General features: G+C 41.5%; 1 protein-coding gene across 2 annotated transcripts in view; it reads left to right on the top strand.

Moving 5' to 3' along the window:
* The window catches only part of LOC135599123 (flowering time control protein FPA-like), a 32,434-nt gene extending 12,373 nt beyond the window's left edge, over positions 1–20,061 (top strand). The window contains exon 6 of one of the 2 annotated variants that reach the window (XM_065093877.1): positions 19,704–20,061. The gene's annotated coding sequence lies outside the window, so the exon portion shown is untranslated. Of the gene's footprint in view, positions 1–17,998; positions 18,134–19,703 lie in introns of those variants that run through there. The other variant, XM_065093878.1, reaches the window with a different exon arrangement.
* The last annotated feature ends 397 nt before the right edge of the window (positions 20,062–20,458 follow it).

The following is a 20,458-nucleotide window of genomic DNA, read 5'->3' as shown; positions in this document are numbered from 1 at the left end:
ATACATAAGTATTACATTAAACATCCTGTTTAGAAGTTTGTCCGTGGCATTCTCCCCCACTTATTCCTTCGACGTCCTCGTCGAAGCCTTTGTCGACACTGCAACTCCTCGCCTTTGCTGAGTCTTCAATCTTTTGCTCCAGCTGCAATGCGCCTCTTGGCTCCCAGCTGCTCTCCGCTGCTGTTTTTGAGTAGTCGAACCTTTAATCCGCCATGCTGCTTCAACTCGCCAATAACTCTGACTCTAGTGTGGGGTTGGCTGAGTTGTGTTGATCCCTGTTGGTTCCTGCGGATCCTCCAGATGAAGGAAAAGACCATCCTTACTATGTGCCAGTCTCTCAAATGCTCATGCTGCTTGAACTTGGTGGATGCTTGTTGGAGCTTTAACGAGCATCGTCTCGCAAACTTTTGAATTTTTTTTTTTTGGGTCCTTCCTCCACAAAATTTGCCCACTCTTCTTTCACTTAGTGTTGTCACTTCCAAGTAGGTTTGCATCACTTCCGCTTTCGATTGACAGTTCGTTGAGAAATGAAGCGGACAATCTACTCTCAATAGCACTGATCACCGTTGGTGAGGATTTGACAACTATTGTCTTCCATTATCTTCGAAGGGTCTTTGAACATGTGCAGAGCTCCTCTGCTGGATAGATAAGAGAATTGGGGTACTCGGTTTCGCCCATTCTCTTAAGAGTTGAGAAGGCAAAGGTTACTTGACTTCGCCCGCCTCCTCGAGGTTGTACTCCATGCATCGAGCTGATTACTGGCCTTCGCCTGCTCTTTGCTCACACTTCTGAAGTACTTGAAGTGTTTGCACTCCTTGCGTTGAGTTAGTTACTGTGATTCACCTTCTCAATGCCATCGAACTTATGGAATGCAGGAAGTTTTCACCCCAACTTGGAGTAATTCTCTAATAGATTTGGTCGCCTCTGGGATTGTACGGTCTTCTCCATCAACTCTGCTGCCTACTCCCCTGAGTAGCAAAGGTACAGCACCGCGTACTGCCTGCTTCGTTCCTTGGTCATGCACTCTTGCATGACCCGAAGTCCTTCACTTTCGGCTATCTTGATGAGAAACTCGTTGACATCGGTCTTACGAAGTTCCTTAGCCTCTGCCCTTCAGCCTTGTCTTGGTACTTGGAGATTGCCTCTTGCATGCTCCACCTCCTCGGCCCCTTTCACGACCAAGCACTCTCCCTCCATGAGAGCAAGGGATCAATGACTTTCACGGAAGTCCCGCCTCTGTGGTACCATGGCGCTGCCATGCCCATGGCACTACTATCTGTCGCCTCACATCTGCATCTCTTTTCTTCACATTCAGTAGATATGCCACTATGGCACTCCTCCGAGTCCACCTCCATTCTAACTGATGCTTGATTTTGGGTAGCTAAGTCCCTCTAGACTCGTCGTCGCTTCCTCGCCCCTTTCGACCCCCTGCTTCAATACCTCTGTGTTCTCCAAGCAGCTCCCTTTGGTCGATGGAAAGATAGACTGCAACTCCCATGCATAGCCTCTGCCATCACGTTGTAGGATTTACACCGATTATGTTCTCCTTAGCTTTCTTGGTAGCAACGTTCGCTTACTCGACCTTGTCCTCTGACTTGTCGGGCTCCCTTAAGCGAATATGAGCTCTGGAGCAGTCCAACTCTCCAGCTGCTTCGATTATACCTCTGTATGATCAAGTCTCTCCCATGGGACTTACTGGTACTTGCATTCGAACTTTTTCCATTAGTGGAACACAGCCCCCATATGCTGATGACCAAGGCTTTCATCCGATGCAAAATTCGATGCACGCACGGAAGACTCGCCTCTGCGGTACCATGGCCTTCACTCCTTGAATCCATAGCCCTTCTTATCATCGTGTTGTTCACCGAAGTGGAGCTTCCAGTAGCTCCTGATCATACCTCCGTATGATCTAGTCCCTCGCGGGATTATGTCGTGTGTATCGCATTGCCACGAATTGTTCCACCACGATCCGCTACACCATGTCGCCTCCTGGTGACATCTCTATTGCATTCTGATCCTTGTGGGATGAACTCGAATTGTGATCCCTCTATGTGTGGCCTCTGCCAATACATCGCTGGGTCTCTTCCACCTTCGATTTTGTTCGCTTCTTTGGCAATCAACCTTCATCCACCCACTCTTGGGTCACACCTAGATGAAGCATCGCTCTAGGACAGTCCGTCGCCTAGTAGCTCCCAAAGTCCCCCAACTTCGCTGCAATTAGTGCACCATTGTCTGGATCCTGAGCCTCTGCCTCTACCAGCACAATCTTCGCTGCACACCGCTTCCTTCATGGCAACTTGAATGGCAACACTGTGGCATATTCTTCAAGAGCACTCGCCTCTGTGTCCTCTTGCCCCGTGCTAAGACCTTCTGAATCTAACTTCGCCTCCGCAAATTGAGTCGCCTTAGTTCCTCCATCAAATTCTTTTCCGAGATAAGGTGCATGTGCCTAGAAGCTCCCTTCGTCTTTGGCACCATACAAGATGAGTCTGCTCCGTCAGAATGAATGATCCATGGAACAACATGATCCTGCTCTTGCCTCTATAAGAGTTTATGTCCTTGACCTCTGTCTAAGGAAAGCACTATGCCTCCGCTCCATGTTCCATCTTCTATGCTGGCTCCCTTCATGCGGCTTGGGTACTTCGCCAAGTTACACCCAAGTTGCTCCGCGCCTCGTTTTTGCATTGAGTTGATGGTGACCCTCGTGCCCACCATTCCACGGGTCAGCCCTCCCTTGAGTCCGATCTCCATATCGACTCCAAGTGTGCCTTCATTTGTATTGCTTTGGGTCACTTCCCCACTTGATCTCGTAATACATCCACCAATGCATTCTCTTGAGCGAGATCATACGACGACTCCTTGCCACTTGCTTAGTCCATTGAGCTTCGTGGAGTTGTTGTTTGTTGAGATACTCCTCAACATGTGAGGTCCGTCCCACATGATTCTCCCTTTGGAGAGCCGGGACTTATCCCTTCTGGATAACTGTCTCGTTGGAGCAACATCTCTCTTCGTTTCGGAGACCACCATACCCTTGGATTACTCCGATCTGCTGAACAAACTGTGCATTGTTCTGCCTCCTGCAAACGCACTTGCTAGATTGCGACTCCACGTCAATACAGCCCCCGCTGCACCATTGAAGGCCGAGCAACATGCTGAACTCGTTGCACACTTCAGCCTCCTACGAACGTATCCTTCACATGCCGAAGAGAAAGTTTCAATGCTCCATGGCACCGAGTTTCGGTCGCCTTGGGATGACCACGAACATTCCATCGTCCGCATACAAGCCCATGCATGAGTACCAAATTCTTTGAGTTAGCAATTCCCCTCACCTCTGTGAGCTTTGCATAACTCTTTCGGTCGTTGAGCAACTCATTCCACCTTGCATGGTCTTATCCTTTACCAAGCGCCTCGTTTGCCTTGAGCACCATCAAGTATAGTTGTCAACGTTGAGCCGTAGCTCAAACTCAGCCATCCCAACCTTTGTGCGCTCCGCATTCTTCCAAGCTTGCCCGTTCTCGTGGTGCCTCTTGCGCGAAGGGTTGGCCATTCCTCTGAATGCCAATGTCAGATGCCCGCTCCTCCGAGCGACTCCTTTTCCCTACATCTCCATGCCCGTTTTCCCCCAAACGGTCGCGCGTGTGTTGACTGCCCTCAACGCAGCCTCGCTAGGTCCCCCACATTTGCATGCTAAGTGTTTCTATGAGTGTTTGTCCCGCTCTGATACCATTTGTCACGGACTTAGCTGGTTTTGCCTAAGTCGTGCGGCACCCTTGCGTGTCCGTCCGTAAAGGTCAGCCTCCCCGAAGCCTCCCACGGTCCCTTAGGACCCACAAAAGAGAGAACGGGTTAGAGAAAACGGCTCATTCGGGATCCACAAGCAAACATTCCAGGAAATACTTCATAGACAATGCAAATTACAAACAGACTTTACAAGCTCTGAACAGTTACACAACAAAGGGTAAAATGGTCCATTACAGACCGAAAATCTCTCACACGTGTCCACATGACACAACCTTTATTTACAAGTCTAAAGCGGCCACCAACCTAACTAAAATGGGACTATTAAGCCTTCGGTCGTCCCTCTACATGCTGTACAAAGCATGAACATACCAAAAGACATGGACATACATAAGTATTACATTAAACATCCTGTTTAGAAGTTTGTCCGTGACAAGCCGGACCGTTGCCCCAAGCAATCGCAGGTGGGCTGCAAGTGCAAACTCGCTCTTATGCTGTTGGAGTCGCTCTGGAGGAGCGTGACACCAAACATGATGAGCGATATGTTGGCTACTCTCCGCGAGCGGAGGAGGCGCAATCTAGAGCGCCAACCGGGAAGAAGAGCCATAAAGAGAGACTCATAGTGGCGGAAACCTGCCTGGATGTTCTTGAAGCGAGCTTGGAGGAACTCTACCAAGGCCAACGAAAGCTTCTTGAGGTAGAGATCTCGCAAGAAGAAGCTGAATCTCGAATCGACAAGGTGGAGGCCCTAGTCGATCGACTGATGGATGATACCAAAGACTCCGTGCAACATTTGCACAAAGTCATGGCGAAACTCACTTCCAGAGTGAACACTCACAAGGGCACTAAATGCGGGAGGGAGCAACACTGGCGTTACGTCACCACAAAACTTGAGGGCACCTGAGCCTCATTGCAATGGAGGTGCCAGGGACGCAAAAGAGCTCGAGAATTTTTTGTTTGGTATGGAACAATACTTTCGAGCTACAAGGCCTGATTCTGAAGATACCAAAGTTTTAATAGTAACCATGTATCTGAATGGAGATGCAAAACTTTGGTGGCGAACTCGTTGGGAGGAGATCCAACAAGGTCGGTGTTGAGTGGACACATGAGAGGACTTGAAGCGGGAGTTGAGAACTCAGTTCCTACTCGAGAACACAAAGTTCATTGCAAGAAGGAAGTTGAGATAACTCTGCCAAAAGCACTTCCATCGGAGACTATGTGAAGCAATTTTCTGCACTGATGCTGTACATATAGGACATGTCCGAGAAGGATAAGTTGTTCAGCTTCCTCGATGGCCTGAAGCCATGGGCTCAACAGGAACTACAACGAAGGAATGTCACCGATGTGATTGGGGCAATTGCGGCCGCAGAAAGGCTCACCGACTTTGTTTCCTCGGAGGACTCGGGGAAAAGGAAACAATCTTCAGGAAATCGCCCTCCAAAATATTCTCGAGGGAAGGAACCCGGGGGCGAACAAATAAAGAAGAGTTCCCACAAAGGACAAGCTCAAAAGGCAAAGCTCCAAAACCTGGCAAATGCTTCTTGTGTGGAGGGCCGCACATGGTGAGGGACTGGCCACAGAAACAGGCACTCAATGCCTTAACAGTTTCAATCCATCCTCCTAAGTTAGACAAGGGCAAGGCCGTCGCCCTCAGTTCAAGTAGTTCAGAATCCAGCAACGACGATGAGGAGTCGCAAGGTCCCCAAATGAGAGCAATGTGTTTGTTGAATGCATTGCAGGGTCAAGTGGGGGAGAACATGAAGGCAAAGCCATTGAAAGCAGGGAGTAGCGAGCTGATGTATGTGGACATTAAGCTCAATGCCCAAACAACCCGTGCAATGGTGGTCACGGGCGCTACCCACAACTTTATTGCCGATCGAGAAGTAAAGCGACTTGGGCTGATCTTGGAGAAGAACCCAAGTTGGATAAAGGCGGTGAACTTGGAGGCTAAGCGGATCTCCGGGCTAGCAAAGGGAGTCCCCATCAAGATTAGAACATGGATCGGGAGCACAAACATGATGGCGGTGCCATTGGATGACTTCCAAGTGATTCTCGGAATGGAGTTCATGCACGTGACGAAGTTGGTGCCAATGTCGTTCCTAAACTCCCTATGTATGATGGGAGGTGACGACCCCTGTGTGGTACCCGTCTCTCGGAGAGGAACTAGGGACCCCCAACAAATATCGACTAACTGAAGAAAGGGGTACGAAAAGGCGAATTAACATTCGTGGCTATTGTGAAGCTAAAGCCCTTCGACGAGGAGGCCATTCATGAACCTACTATGGTGGCGAACATTCTGAAGGAGTTCATCAAAGAAGGCCATTCCAGGATCAGGGATGGACTGTACAGTGATTCTCAGGCAGTAACCCTGATGCGGCTCATCAAAGAAGGTAAGGCACGACAATTTTGGGTCTAGGAGGGACTCGTTTACACAAAAGGAAATAGGGTTTATGTTCCTCGAGTGGACAATTTAAGGCGTGAACTTTTAAGAGAGTGTTACGATTCCCTTTGGGCTGGACATCCCGGTATTCACAGAACCTTGGCTCTTGTGGAGAGGGCCTTCTACTGGTCGAAGATGGGGATTGATGTGGAGGAATATGTTCGAATGTGCCTCACTTGCCGACAAAACAAGGTGGAGCAGCGGAAGCCGGTCGAACTTTTGGAGTCGTTGCCTGTATCAGAAAGGCCATGGGAGAGCGTTTCCTTGGACTTCATATTAAGCTTGTGGGCAGTAGGGGGACTCAGATCGATACTCGTGGTGGTCGATTGATTTTCAAAGTATGTAACTTTCATTGCTGCACCCCTACACTGTTCAGCAGAGGAGACGGCAAAGCTGATGATGAAGAATGTGATGAAATATTGGGGAGTCCTGCACAATATCATCAGTGATCGAGACGCTTGATTCTTGGGATGATTCTGGACCGAGCTATTCAAATTGTTGGGGTCTAAGTTATACTTCTCCACAAGCCTCTACCCCTAGACGAATGACCAAATTGAAAGGATAAACTCGCTCCTTGAGCAATATCTTTGGCATTACATGAGTGCCAACCAACGAGATTGGGTGAAGCTGTTGGACATAGCCTAATTCTCCTACAACTTGCAGCGGAGCTCTGCGTCTAACAAGAGCCCCATCGAGATCATTACAAGACAACAACCGTCGACTCCTCACACCTTGGCTACCGGGTATACTGGGAGTAGTTCGTTAGCATATCACTTTGCAAAAGAATGGCATCGAAATGCGGATATTGCACGGGCTTACTTGGAGAAGGCGACCAAAATGATGAAGTGGGCATACTTGGGAAGGCGACCGCAGGAATTCAAAGTCGGCGATTTGGTGTTGGTAAAGCTCCAACCAGCATCACTCTAATTCTTTAGAAACAAAGTACACAAAGGATTGGTGCACAAGTATGAAGAGCCCTTCCCAATTATCAGTAGGGTGGGCAACGTCTCTTACAAGTTGCAGTTGCCGGCATGGCTCAAAATTCATAATGTTTTTCACGCCCGTAACTTGAAAGTCTACCATTCAGATCCGCAATATGCTTCCCGAAGTGTTTCAACTCAACTATCCCCCACCAAAGCCTTCTACGAAAAGCGAGTTGAAACCATTTTAACGGATTGTAAGATAAAGCTACCCAATGGAGCTGAGCAGATTGAGTACTTGGTGAAGTGGCGAAAGCTTTCCCGAATCGAAGCTAGTTGGGAGCTCGAAGATGCCCTACGACATGAAGAAGCAGTCGTCAACAACTACCAACAAGCGTTGACGAGTGCGTTGACAGTTTAAGTGGGGGAGAATGTCACGAACGGTCGTCGCGCACCTACAACAACTTTGTTCAACGAACCGTTCGTCACTTTTGCATGCTTGTACAGAGACATGGCATCATGTTTTGCCTTGATTTTGTGTGATTTTGCCTGGAAAATGTAAGCAACGATAGTTCGCAGCGCTACAGTGCGACCGCTCGCCGCGCCAGGCCGAACTGCCCCAAAATGGCTTCGTTTTCACGTGTCGCAGTTTGTTTTTTGCAAACCGCAGCTGCATACAAAACGTAAGCCATTTCAGCACCTTGGAACCCCCCGGGTGGCATAGGGTTGGATGGGGCTTCAGTATATTATCGGGCGTTGAACAATCTTCACAAGTTCGCACGTTAACTTGATGGGAACTTGCTTTCGTGCCCGGCACCCAGTGAACAGTTGTTTGTGGACTTGCAACTATTTGTTCTATCTTCTAAAGTCCTTGTTTTCTCCTTCCTCTCTTTTCTCTCTTGCACTCAAGGTGCTCGCTGAATTGCTTGTAAAGCTTCTCTCTTCGCGAGATGTCGGGATTTGTCTGTCGCTCGTTTTTAATCTAATCAACTTTCTGTTTTACAGGTCCTTCGAGACTTGTACGAGGTTGCAACTAGGCTGACCCTTTGCGGACGCATAGGTCGCAAGGGCGCCTCATAACTTAGGCAATCCTAGCTAAGTCCAAGGAGTTGGTGTAAGGGTGCTTCACGACTTAGGCAACTCTATCTAAGTCCGTAACTTTGCCGCAAGGGTGCCTCAACTTAGGCAATTCCAACTAAGTCTGTGATAGGTCGGCACGAAATTGCAGTCCTTGAGGTTGAGTCACAAAAATAGCTTCTCTGCTCCTTGGGATAAGGTTGCTTGTATGATAAAGTTATGTATATTGCTCCTGTCCATATCCTTATTGCCCTTTTTATCTATTATCTCTTGTATGTAAGAATTAGAGTTAAATATTACTTAGTGACAACTCTTCTTATCATATTTGAATAGATAAGAAACTAATATAGCTAAAGCTTGGATTCTTTGCTTAGATGTTGCTTAGATGTGGGGAGGTCAAATTTATGCTTTGACATTGATAACCAGGGAATAAAGGGAACTCAAGCAACAAATTACTTAAGACAATTGATGAATGTCAAAGCATAGATAAAATGAGGATAAGGAAAATATCAATGATTTGGAGCTTGATAAACAATGAAGTGCATAAAAAATATAATAAGTATTAAATTGCTCCTAGCAAGTTGATCACAATATCCTTTGGTCCAAAACAATATCTAACTACTAAACATGTGAACAAAAAGAGGTTCACTAAAGATAGCAACCAAAGCATCAAATGATTTGAATTACTAAATGCTTGGTGCATTTTACAAGTTTTTTTGTGTATGATCAATATTGATGATATCCTTTGACACAAAACACTACTCAAAGTAATAAACATGTGAACAAAAATTGGTTCATTAAGGAGGGCCAAATGATTAGTACTTAATGCTTGATATTTTTGCATATTTTTTGAATCATCGATGTTTGCTTTAAAATTCTAACAAGGCAGCAGAGTGATGTGTAGTCTATCAGCATTCTGTGGGGAGGGGATTTGGTAAAGAACATGTCTTTTTTTCTTTTTAAAGGATTTGATAATGGTGAAAGAGAAATGAGAGAGGGAGGAGAAGATAATACCAAGACTAATTTTGATTCCTTACCTGATTTCATAACAAATGCACTTTACACACGAATGATTGAGACACGATTGGGGGGCCCAAGTATCATATTCACCTTGGCACTTAAATCTCCACCTGATATGAACAATTTACACCTCATGCATAATTAGGAAAACAAAACTACATAAATTCAGGCTAAATTTTGTAATTTAAATCCTTTTGTTGTATAGATCCCCAAGTAAAAGAATGAATAAATAAATAAATGAAAAGAATACAATTTAGGAATTTATATGACATGATTTTAAAGCTAGAGACTCACCCATCTTTGATTTCTGAAGAATTGTCACTTCCATTTTGTTTTTGGTGATAATTTTTCTTATTGATAAGATCTTTGATTGGGTTTTTCTTCATGGAAGAGTATCTTTAATCGATATTTTCTCATCCAGCCTCTGTAGTTCATCTTCTTTTTTATTACCCTTGGACAATCTTGATAGATAATTTAAAAATGCATATGATGCTGCCACATGATAACTTGCTACAATTGCCAAAAGAAAACACATGTTGAGGTTTATCTTTTCTTGAAGAAACACCCAAATAATGAATAAGGGAACAAAAAGAAAAAAAACAAAATGACTCCTGCTTTACTAGCCTTTGGATTTTTGTTTGATCATTGCATGTTTATTATGTACTTGCATACATATACAGTATAGAGAGGCTTTGAACATCATTATATTGGTCAGTATTGACCATTATTTACTGGTCCAGTGTTGACCGATACTGAGTCTGAGTGTCCCGTTTAGTAAGGTTGCCTTACAGAGAGCACCACTGGCTAAGAGAACCAGTACTAGAATTTGGAATTTTTAATTGTTTTAACTTCTTAGATATGGGATTCGGATTTTAACACTTTCAATAGCTCCTAACCATCACTTCTCTTCTCTCTCCCCCATTGCCACCCTTGCTGCCATCTCCTCACATTGCTGTCATCACCTTTGCATCTGGCTTTTGGCATTGCTGCCGCCTTTTTATTCATCTCCGCACACCTTTCTTCATATTCTGCGGCCTACTCATGCTGCTGTTGTCATCTCTTTGTGTCATTGTTGCTTCCTCCTTTGGTACAAATTGCCTCCACCTCTGCCATCTGTACCTCCACCTCCTCTTCGTCTTCCCCTTTTAACTCTCTCCTCTGTCTGGCTGGTATTGATCCATATGATCTTTATTGTTATCTCTATATTTCAGATTTTTCTAGGCTTTATATTCCCTCTATGTGACAATTTTTTTTCTAGGCTTTATATTCCCTTGCATTTAATTTTATCGAATTTGATATGAATTGATGCTTATTTTATGTTTATGTATCTATATGTGTTGTACTGGTAATTTTTTGAATGCATGAATTTAGTGGTGATAATAGATTCTGAAAAATTCTTGGTGGTTGCCCATCGTCTAAATGTTGAGGTATAATATTATTTATACCATTTATAGTAATACTGCCAATATGCAGAAAGTGTTTGATGTAGTATGAACTTAGGAGTGAAAATGAATTTAGGTATATATTTTAGACTGTGAGCCTGCTTAAACTTGTACACTATTAAAATTAATCTTTGTCGAATATTTGCATGTGAGTTATACTTATTAGTAACTCAGTGGGCAGTCATTACGAATACATAATAAAGGGTGTTTCAGTCTTAGATTATCCTAAGTGACAGTAGGAAAGATGATTTGAGGAAGAAAAAAAAAGCATGTTGAACTTCTTGATTTCTCCAATTTGATGGTAGTTTAAGTGCTTGTTATCTTATATCTTCTGATGTATTATTTGTTCTTGGAAAGAATATTTTTGTTGATTGTTTTCGTGTTTTACATAATTAGCTTGGAATGAAGAGAGATGTTGATGTCTTGAGAGCTTCTTGGTAACTTGTATTTTGATTGATGTGTAAGATACAGTTATTGCTAACTTTGTGAACAAATGGGGTTTTTCATTCAGCTTTCTTCATGTGCCCTTTTTATTTCTAACTTTATGGACAAACGGGGTTCTTCGTTCAGCTTTCTTCATGTGCCCTCTAAAAGCCATCTCAAAGGATTTGAGGGCTGGAATTATATGTTTCCCTCTACCTATTATCTTCCTGTTAACTTCTCTTGCAATTTGTGGTTTTGTTTGAATACTACAAACTGAAAATGGGATTTTTCATTCAGCTTTCTTCATGTGCCCTCTAAAAGCCATCTCAAAGGACTTGAGGACTGCAATTATACGTTTCCCTCTGCCTATTATCTTCCTGTTAAACTCTCTTGCAATTTGTGGTTTTGTTTGAATACTCAAACAAGCGTGTTTTCCAGTTATCCTAGTAGTATGTCTCTGTAAATTAAAATTGAGAAGGCTTTATTGAATCTTAGCGTAATTTCAGCCTCATGACTGTATGTCAACATATCAGAATCCGTTTCTGCATGGTGCCAACTGCCAACTTACTAGCCAAGTTCACAAAACAACTTCAAAAAAGAGGCACACAATACTGTAGACCTGCTGATCGATACGGTCATCAACTCAATGCTTGTAGTTACATCATAAGAACTCTAGTAGAATCACATCTAGGCTATTAGTGATTTTGGTCTTATAATAAGAACTCTAGGGTAATTGTACCATGGTACAAGTGAGCACTTACTGATTTTGGTCTTAGCTTTTATCTTGTCTTTTATATACTTTTTATTGTAGGATTTAATCATGAAACTTTTCACTTGATATTGGCAAACCATGTTTAAAATGTCTAAACCCGAGTTACAAGGTACATGAGATAAATTCTGGCTTTTACACTATAACGTACCATTTGTGCTATCTAAGAATTACAATTTCGGTTTGTACCGATGTATTGCTTGGTATAGTATATACCGAGGCATACCGACGATACATCAGGGTGTACAATAATAAAAAAACTTCAAAAATACTTGAAAAATAGAAAAAAAGTCATATTAGGGTTTTTAAGTTAGAAATAAATATACATTTAGTATAATTTCAATAAAAATAATGTAAATTAGAAAAGAATAGTGTTATATATCTTTTTCAGGCTTTGAGGAGTAGCTTTGTGGTATGTTCTAGATCGTCCTTCCGTTAATATTGAATTATCTACAAAGAAATTATTTGAATTGTTGTATTATTTCTTATACAACTTAAACTTTAATATTACAATTAGTGATTTAAAAAGTGCTAGGTGCCAAAAGACGTCAAGGTCCAAAAATGCCCGAGGCGCTCGTTCGAGCGAAGCAAGGCAAAAATATAAAAATATATAATATAATTAATAAATATAATTATTTAAATAAAAATATGATATTAAATTGAGAAAATCTAAAGTACAAAATCACAATGTCACATTAACAAAAAGTCTCAAATTCAAAACAATAACAATAATTTTAAATAAATAAAAATATTGTTACTAGTATATAGTTAACAATATACTTTTAATATAGTGTTAACAGTATACTATCGAGTCGATGTGAGAAGAGTGAGTAAGAGTAAGACTGAGGCTGTTGACTGAGAGCAGCGGGAGTGGCGAGCAACGATAGTGGCAGCGGCAAGCAGCGATGGTGGCGGTGGCAACGGAGAGTAGTGACAACGGAAAGAGGCAACAGTAGTGGAGAGAGGCAATGGTAGTAGAGAAGAAATGTCGATGACAGAATCATGAGCAGGGTTAGGGTTGGGGAAGTCACGAAAGGGATGTTGGGAGGTTGGTATCGATGCTTTAATTGGTTCGATTGAACCAGATGTAAAACGAAGACCGAACCAGATGTAAAACGTTAGTTCGGTCGCTTTGTTTAACCTGGGCGCTCGCCCGAAGCGCCTGGCGCCTGGGCTTGGGCGAGCGCCTAGGCGGCGCGCCTCTTTGAAGCGCGCCGCATGGACATGAAGCGAGGTGCTCGGGCCTCGCCTCGCCAAGCCCGTGCACCTATTGAAATCGCTGATTCTAATGAATTAAATAATCAATCGATTGATATACCAGGTTCTACTACCAAAAAGAATGATAGGACACTACAGGTGGTGAATCGGGGTTCTCGATTTTATATACCTGTATATCAATATGATATGTTTGTTGGACCCAATCTTGAAATTGATCTCACAACATAGTGTATTGATACACCGTATGTCATGTAGTGATGGTTGTAGTCTGATCGTTGTGAACCACATGTATCCAAGGCGACTCCTGAGGAAAGGACTAATATAGCATGTATTGGTGTGGAGCATAGAGAATGTCAGAACTTTTACTTTCGTTACTGATCTGCTGCTTTGTATCATAAGATCGATTATTATACTATTGCTCAGAGAAGTATGACTATCACCATACTGCTATTGGCCGTAAGATTTTTTATAATACGATGGTTGTGAATATGACGGGCTTCGCTCTGTGTCTATGTCATGTAGGATCTGTTGCATCTGCTTAAAATCAATCATTGGCTTCCCCTTCCCCTTCCGTGCATAAACTTAATCGGTATCTCGTCGAGCTTCATGATCTGAATCTTGAGTGATATGTGTAAAATACTACTCTTCAGTTTATGCACCAGCCTCAGATATCTGAATCTTGAGTGATACGTGTATCTCGTCGTTGCCATGTCTTTGGACCGAGCTGGTTTTTAAATGCGATTGCGAAGGTATCTCATCGCTTTGACTCGATTTTTTCCAACGGTCTAGCTGATGCTACTGCCTTCCCCTTTGCCTTTGCCTTTATACGTTGGGCAAACGATTGTGACTGTTGGGTGTCTCTCTAGAGTAGTCTAACTCAATGTTGTTCGGCTCCTTCCACCACGTTTTGACTCGATGTTGTCTCAGCCCTTGATCGGTAATGGTCGAAATCCGAACGTATCGACCGGTACAGGTCGGTAACAGTCATATTTCGACCATTACCATCCTATACAGACCTCGTATCGCTCAATACGAGGTCAAGTGACCGGTACCACCTGGTAGAGGGCGGTCCACATATCAATATCCTATCGGACCAGTACATACCATCCATACCAAGCATTACACATGTGTATTGCAAACCTTAATGCTATCCATGAGGCTACTCATCTATGCATTATACTAGGTATACTATAACATTAATTTGTCGGGTATTGAGTTAATAATGTAAAGAACTTTAAATGAACTTGAAAGGTTTATGTTCAAGTTGCTAATATGAAGCACATCAACGTTGTATAATAGCCCAACCCTTCATCCACTTTTGATAATTGGGACATAGCAAATTTTCCATTGACAATTGTCATTATTTAGGTCTGATGAAAATGAAGCTAGAGCAAAAAGGAACATTAGAAACTCCACAAAGGATTTCAAAAGTTAGCTATCCACATAACAATAAAAATTACATAAGATCTGCTCTGTATGATAAAAATGATATGACCAGGTTGGTCTGACAAATCTTATGATGCCTGATTTGAATGCTGAGTTAAATTTTGATGGACTTAGTGCAGTATGCCCCCTTATGCAGCCAGAATTTCAAGAGTGGTAATGATGATTTATTGATTATGTTAAGTTGTGTCTGCGCTCTTACAGCGAAAGCTGTTCTTATTGTTTAACTTAAGTTTACATACAAATGTAGATCGAAAGTACCTTGACTCACATTTTTTTCAGTGAACAGAAAGTTTTTAACTTATCCTTGTTTCGGTGTGTACTCGCTTGGATTGACTTCCAAGCCCTGACCTTAGTCTGGCATGAATTAATGTTTGTTACTTGGTCTTATCCGACTATGCAGTCATGCATGCACTGGTCATTGGCTAAACTTCTTAATAGCATTCTTGAGTTAAACAGGACAAGTAACTTTCCAAGAGGACCACTGATGTTTGAAATGAACCTGATACTGGTAGCTTTTCACATAGTAAACTCAAACATCACCCAACAAATCACTCTGCTTTTTTTGACATGCTTCATTTCTTACAATCATTAGGGTTATTTTATTGTCTTCCACTGAGATTCCTGCTGCTTAGGACCGGCAAGCCAATTTGTGGCGAGGTTGGCTTGAGTATGTATTGCATTTTTCTTTTCATTTTTTCCATTCAATCTTTCTTTTCTATTGTTTTAGAGGAAACAGCTTCATAAAAGTGTCTTCAGACTTGTTCGGTAAATATGGATTCGTGTCAGGTGTGGCTATCATTTGACTGAATCATGTATGTGAAATTAGCTTGCAAAAACAACCATCACTGCTACACTCGAGTTAATCAAGCAGCCCATTAATTGCATCCTCAAGCTATCTAAAGTTGCTTGCTAGGCTTTAGGTCAAACTTCTGATGTCATTGTAATGCTGATGTGACATAGCATGGTAAGAAAGTCTGTTCATGTTATCCAATTCTTGACAGTCTTTCATATTATAATATACGAAAATGCAGTTCCAAAATTACAAACTATTACTAACACCAGTAGTCACTTGCCAAGGAGATTCTGTTGTCACCTTAGTGCAGTAAACTAACTTATGTTGTTCAAAGCAAGCCATGATGTGATAGAGACTAGCAGGATGGCGTTGGTCTTGTATAACCTTTGTAGAGTTTGGCCAAGTTGTTTTTGTTTTGTTTGGTATTGGTAGTTTGCAAGGGATAGAATTATTTTGGATGCGTGAGATAGTGTTGGGCTACTATAGAGAAAAGCATGTTAGAATATGGTCTATATGGAATTGTCCATGATTTTGATCCAAATTCAACCTGATTTTAAGATTAAGCAGTGATTTCAATAGGCGCTCAGGCACTCGCCTAGGCGCTCGGGCGAGGTGAGGCGAGGCCCGAGTGCCTCACTTCACTTCCAAGCGTCGCCTGGGCACTCGCCCGAGCCCAGGCGCCGGGCGCTTCGGGCGAGTGCCTGGGTTAAACCAGGCGACCGAACTAGCGTTTTAGGTCTGGTTCGGTCTCCGGTGCTTTAGTTGGATCAATCGAACCAACTAAAGCACCAATATCAGTTGCCGCTGCCCAACCCTAACCCTGCTCGCCGTTCACGCTGCCGCTGCTCGTTGCTGCTGCCGCTACCGCTGTCGTCGCTCGCCGCTCCCGTTGCCGCTACTCGCTGCCGCTGTGGCCGCTCGCCGCTCCCGCTCCCGCTGCTGCTGCCGCTGTCGTCGCTCGCCTCTCCCGCTCCCGCTCCTGCTGTCCCTGCCGTTGCGACTGTCGCCGCTCACGCTCTCGCTGTTGCTGCTCACTTTTACCGTTGTCGCTGCACCCTCGGTCTTCCCTTACACTCCTCTTCCTTCTCCTCTTTCGAAAGTATATTGTTAACAGTATACTGTATACTGCTAACAGTAACAGTAATGTATTTGTATTTATTAGATTAATAATATATTATTTTAATTTTAATATTGTTAAATAATTATATTTATTAATTATATTATATATTTTAATATTTTAGCGTCTCGCTTCGCTCGGGCGAGCGCCTAGCGCCTCGAGCGTTTTTGGACCTTGGCGCCTTTTGGCGCCTAGCACTTTTTAAATCACTGTAAGATTCTTTTTCCAACCCATGCTTGGCTAAGCTACAATGTTTAGGGACACATTGAGTTGCTGGATGATCCATAGTAACCAGTCTTAGGGTATATATTAATTATTTGCTAAAACAATTAAGCGACAAGCTCTGATTTTTTAGCTCTCCCTATTTTTCTGCACCTCTTTTTATATCCATCTGGTTTATTTTTGTAGATCTCTCTGTTATATCCATCTAATTGAAACTGTTCCGTCACAGTATTTATTTCATTTTTTGACCTAGCTAACATATGTTTTCTCATCTTTAATCAGTCTCATGGTTGCTGATAAAGTTTGGCGAAAATCATTTCCCTTTTCAATTATTGTTTTCTAGTTATCTTGTACTTTGGGAAAGATGTTGAATTTGCATTTGTTTGTTTTAAGGTCCAAAATCATTCATTCTAAATGCGTGGTCCCATTGTCTGATGGGGTTTGATATCTATTAGACATGCAAATCTTATGTACAAGTTGGGATAACTATATTGTTGTAATTTTTTTAAGATTATGATGCCTGGCACTAGATGTATTGGGCACAAATAAACAAATAAACATATAATATAGGAATAGAGTTCAATGCTAGAGGCCATGATAATTTTTGGTAGCTAAGACTTCTAAATTTTCCTAAATTATCTATGCATTTCAGCCTAGAATTACAATCATCTACAAAAGCCGGTAAGACTTGGTTTGCTTAGAACCGGAGTCTTAGACAAGTTGAAGGTCATTGATTAGAACATCCATTCAGGCTAGTTGAGGGTATATGATGCCAAGAGTTCATGATTGCAATCGAGGTTGTCAACTGCTGCAGCGCTAAAGTAAATTTAGAGGAGTTTTAACTTGAATGCTGTCTTCACATTTTTCTACATTGTTAAGAGCTGAGAAATTTGCTGAATTTTTATATGATTGACTATCAGAATCATCTATAATTGCAATATGTTGCACAAAATTTCTATTTAGGATGGTTGAACCATCATGCTGTCTTGAGGAATGCTTACTAGTTTGCCCATTTGGCAGTCCGAGCTTTTATATAAGTTCTGGATGTATTCTAATAATTTTATGAGCAAAATTAGTTCTGGAAATGACCTATATAAATCAAAATGTTTTATGTGAGTTTTATTAGCAAAATTAGTTCTGGAAATATTCTAATAGTTTTATATTAGTTCTGGAAGTGACCTATATCAATCAAAATATAGATACTGGCATAATTAGTTATGTGAGTTTGGAGCATATAATTTTTTCGTGGTGTATATTATGCTTGTTGTTGTATACATAGTGCAGCTGCGTTTATATAGAGGTGATATTTATTTCCTCGGAGTTAGATGAGTGGAGTAATGGCAAGCATTGTCTAATTTGATTGTGATTTTTAGTCATCTATGATTGTGGAGATGGAGCCTAAATTCAGGTCAAAGGACTGGAAGTAGATTAAAGCCTTCAGGAATCTGTTTGGAGTCTGCACTCTGGGATTTTAGTTACTTGTGGGAGCTGCTTTGAGTCACCTATTTGTTTCTCGCTGCAAGTTGCTGCCAATAAAGGTGGCTAAGTGGAGATGGGATCTCAAAAAGGTTAGGATAGCTAAGATGGTGACAATGCAAATGTCTGACATTATGATAAGCTCTCTAGGTTTCTTGAAACTGAATTTTTAACTTCTAAAATTAGGATAAGATTTTGGAGAAGATTGTGTAGGAAGTGGACTTGGTTGAATTATCTTACGCTTGAAATGTGTTTACTACTGTTTGTTGTTTGTGCAATTATATTGGCACACTTTGATAACAGAAAATGCTCAGAAGAATTAAACTGATATTGCTTGTGTGATCTTTGATAGATTTGGAAATTTATTATATATATATATTTTTTTTTTTATTTATATGTAAAGTGGTTGTAGAAAACCTTGTTACAATTTAGTTATACTACAGTTGGATATGGCAAGATAAAAGGTTATACAATTGGAGGTAAAAATCAAATAGTTCTCTTGTAAATAAAACCACATGCATACTTTGTAATTTTCTCTTTTTTCCATAAAAAAAGGTTTATCAAATTGCTCATTTCATACTACATAATTTGAGTTGAAATTGGTTTATACAGCAAGAATTAGGGATTCTCTAATAGACTAGGGAAGTTGGTATGTTTTTCCTACTAAAATATTTCTCGTGGCATCATCTGAGAATTGCATGCTAGTAATCAGTGTAAGCACCTATTTTGCCTGTTATTATATGAGACTTTTTCATAGTGTGTGTATTCATAACCAAGCTTTTCATCACTGCAGTTCGTCTGTTTGTTATGCAGTGCCAGCATTTTGATGTTAATAGCAGCGAGGCTTTCTTTTCATGATTTAGTCTTACGCTAAGAGATTGTTAAATGGGGTAGAATTACTCTGTTGTTTCTATAATTCTGCTTCAAGTTCCAAAGGCCATAACTCAAATTGTGTATTCCAACTCCAAGATCAGCCCTGCAGTCTCGATATTTGCCTCAGCCTTGTTTCCACATTATTATTTATCTATAAATGTTCTATTACGTGCGTTGCAATGGAGTAATAGCCAGTGTGCATCTCGGAACATAGGATTCGGTTTTCGTTTCGGATACAAGACAGTTCCCTCGCCATCTACTTTTTGAGGCTCCTTTAGCTATGATTGCCTAGCTAATTTGGTATTGATCTTTGTAATGTTGGCTTCATTTCTCGGACAAACAAACTAAACCAAACCCTGGGATTAGGGGATTAAAAGGTGTTAGTTAAACGCAATAATGTTGTGTTTATGGGCGGATAAACTTGAGAAGGTTGTACTCAGCGGTCAGCATGCCCGTGTACTCTTTATCGTCTTTGATCCTTGGTTCTGCTGAGTTATCTGTGCGACTCGCGCAATCATTCATGGTTGCAAATAATTAAAACATGAGCCTTAAAAAGGCTAATCAAGATGATAAAGTGATACTGTTGCTTGCATAAATAGTCGCCCTTATAAAAGCTCTATAAGAATTAATGTGGCACAGTTTCGTCCCTTGTCCTACTACAAATGTGGCTTCCTACTACAAATGTGGCTTCTACCGCTTCTTAATTAATTTCTTGTTTCCTTGCTGTAGGTGGATATGTGGATCGCTAGCTGTCCTCCCATACTCGGCACAGCAAATCTGCGACATTGGCGAAAACATGGGGAGTTTTTCCAATTGGTTTGGTCGGACGGAAAAATCTTACTGCATGTAGTCTCGTCTCACAATGACAGGTTAAAGGCCAAGTGTAATTAATGTAATCTCTTCCGCCTGCTCTCTCTTAGAAGAAGACATTTTGTGTTTCTTATTCTTGCCTGTGGCACTCGCTGGCACTCGCTGGCACTTCGCTGGAAGTCATATGTAATTTGTTGTTTGTGCACCATACGGGATGCCATGAGCATGCCTACTTATGAAGGAATCTAGTCATATATAATTACTTATTTTTCTCCAATCATTTTTCTCTTTAATTCCCACTATCATTATCTCCCATTTTCCTCGGGCTAGACATAGGTGATGACAATCTTAGCCACATTCACCATCTGTTTTCGTCCTTGCAATATATATATGTATGTATGTATGTATATATATAAATATGTATATACATATATATATATGTATATATATATATATATATGTATGTATGTATGTATGTATGTATATATAAATGTATGCATGTAAATATACATAATATGTATGTATATATATGTATGTATATATGTATATATATATGTATACATATATATATGTATGTATATATATATATATATACATATATACATATATATATATACATGTATGAATATATATATATATATATATATATATATATATATATATATATATACATA

Source organism: Musa acuminata, chromosome BXJ2-1, assembly GCF_036884655.1.
Source record: "Musa acuminata AAA Group cultivar baxijiao chromosome BXJ2-1, Cavendish_Baxijiao_AAA, whole genome shotgun sequence".
Taxonomy (NCBI): Eukaryota; Viridiplantae; Streptophyta; class Magnoliopsida; order Zingiberales; family Musaceae; genus Musa; species Musa acuminata.
The sequence above is the reverse complement of the archived record's forward strand: the minus strand, read 5'-3'. Positions and strand labels throughout refer to the sequence as shown.